At 37.9% G+C, this 2,407-nt stretch overlaps 1 protein-coding gene across 1 annotated transcript in view; it reads left to right on the top strand.

Annotated features, from left to right (window-relative positions):
• necab2 (N-terminal EF-hand calcium binding protein 2) overlaps positions 1–2,407 on the top strand; it is a 111,531-nt gene that overhangs the window by 85,424 nt on the left and 23,700 nt on the right. The gene's annotated exons all lie outside the window — the stretch shown is intronic.

A 2,407-nucleotide genomic window follows, 5' to 3' on the forward strand; every position in this document is an offset into this window, starting at 1 on the left:
TACAGAGAGAGGGAGAGAGACATCTATCCATTTTCTGATCTGCTTATCCTCTCAAGAGTTGCGGGGTGTGCTGGAGCCTATCCCAGCTGTCTTCGGGCAGTAGGCGGGGTACACCCTGAAGTGGTCGCCAGCCAATCGCATGACAACCATCCGTGCTCATACTCACACCTAGGGACAATTTAGAGTGTTCCATTAAGCCGCCACACATGTTTTTTGGAATGTGGGAGGAAACCGGAGTACACAGAGAAAACCCACACAGGCACGGGGAGAACATGCAATCTCCATGCAGGAAAGCCACAGCCGGATTCGATCTCTCTCTCTCTCTCTCTCTCTCTCTCTTATATACAAATACATAGAAAAATTGAAGAAAATATGTCGCCATGATTGAGGAAAAATGTTCTTTATGTCACACCGTAATTTGGAGCTGCATCAAAATTACATATATATCAGGCATATACAGGTGTATATATATATATATAGAGAGAGAGAGAGAGAGAGAGAGAGAGAGAGAGAGAGAGAGATCCTTTTTTTGTGGCTTTTTAAAAGAGCTAAGCTTTTGAATGATTTCCCGGGATAAAGCTTTCTCATTTTTGCTATTGTCTGCATGTGAATCATTTATTGATGTTCTGTAGAAAAACAAATCAAGTCACACACATTTTTTAATATCGAACACCCACTGAGGAAATAACAAATTATTTACAGTATTCATTTGAAAAGTCACGGGGCAGTGTGTGAGCCTTTTTTTTTTCATGAATTGCAAGGTTATGAGCATACTGTAGCTGCCAACCATTTGGCCCTAGTTTCACCCCTTTTCACACCAGTACATTCATGCCTGTAGAAAGGTGCTATCTCTTTCAGTTGACTGCTACAAAAAAAAGTCACATTCACATGTGGTTATGAAATGCAATTCAGGAAGTCGTTTCCTCCTAATGTAAGATGCTACGAGTAGAGTTGCCCTTCATATTACCATACAAGGAAACTCATACAGCGGTTCTCTGACTTGAGTTGAGCCGTTGCCTGTTTTTGTATAATAATCCAAAATTTGAGCGACCAGCTTCTGACTACCCACATACTGGCGTGCAACTATACAGGACCAAAATTCACATCCAGGCACTCACGCAAAAACTAACCTGCCATGATTTTGATCTAACAAAATACAAATACTTATTTAGTGTAGTTGAGTCGGTTTTTTTTTTCAGTATTTTTTTTTTGTTGTTAAAGACAATTATTATTACTTTTATTAAAATTATTTTTTATTATTATATTTTTATTTGACTCAACTAGTTTCAATGCTCCTGCTGTCGTCTCCCTCAGGAGTTATAAAAGTTCTCTTGGTCTTTCATCGTCTTCAGTTGGCGGTATTTTCGCTTATGTCGTTCATGAGTTCATCTTGTCTTCTTATATATTTAATATATATAATAACAATTATCCAGTACTTTCTACTTGACTGAGTTTTTTTTTTTTTTTTAAACAGAACTCAGACTGTGATGACATATTTGCTGCATATGATTGATTTGGTTGTGTTTATCTGTTGAGAGGAGTTCTGGTGCTATTTGATTTGAGGGATTTGTGAGTTTGTCAACCGCAGGAAGTAGAGTGTGCATATTGTTGAAGTTCTTACGAATGATTTCAGTCATGTTGTTGTCTAACTTTGACTAACTCTTGTTAAAGTTACAAGGACTTTGTCTGTACAAGTCAAATTCAACTTGGAGTTTAGTTCTCCACTTGCACTCGACTTTGCTGCACTTTCATTTCAAAATAATTATGCTGGTCGTGCATCGCCAAGGTGTTTTAGGTCAGCATAAGTGCTTGACGATTAATAGAAATTTAAGTCGTGATTTTGATTCTGGATTCTCTCCATTTTTTAATGTATAAAAATCGAAGAAAAATGATTAATGTGTTGAGTGGTATGTTTTCCTGAGGATAAATAAGTCAAGATTATTCATCATAATGATGTCATTAATCAACAGTGATTTGTTAACGAGCGATCTAGCATTGAATAGAGCTAGGACAACTCTCTGAATGTTCTCTTGTGGTGCAGCCAAAAACCCATAATTGAGTCCAATTGGATGTTTGTAGAGAGATCTGAAAATGACTGTGCATTGATGCTTCCCGTCCCACCTGAGGGAGCTTGAGAGATGCTGCACAGGGCTAGTCAAACTACCCAAAGATAGGATGTGCCGTCATATTTACAAATCCTCGGCGCATCAACAAAGTACTGAGAGAAGGCTGTGGATAATTATCTCCATGTGATTTCTTTGATTATTTTTTTTTGTTTGTTTTCAATAGATTAGCTACGAGTACTTCAATGGAACTTTATTTTCACTATGTGGTGTTGTGTGTAGAATGAAACAAAGGTGTTTGTGTGTGTGTGTGTGTGTGTGTGTGTGTGTGTATGTGTGTGTGT

Source organism: Hippocampus comes, unplaced genomic scaffold (assembly GCF_001891065.2).
Source record: "Hippocampus comes isolate QL1 unplaced genomic scaffold, H_comes_QL1_v1.1 scaffold104, whole genome shotgun sequence".
Lineage (NCBI taxonomy): Eukaryota > Metazoa > Chordata > Actinopteri > Syngnathiformes > Syngnathidae > Hippocampus > Hippocampus comes.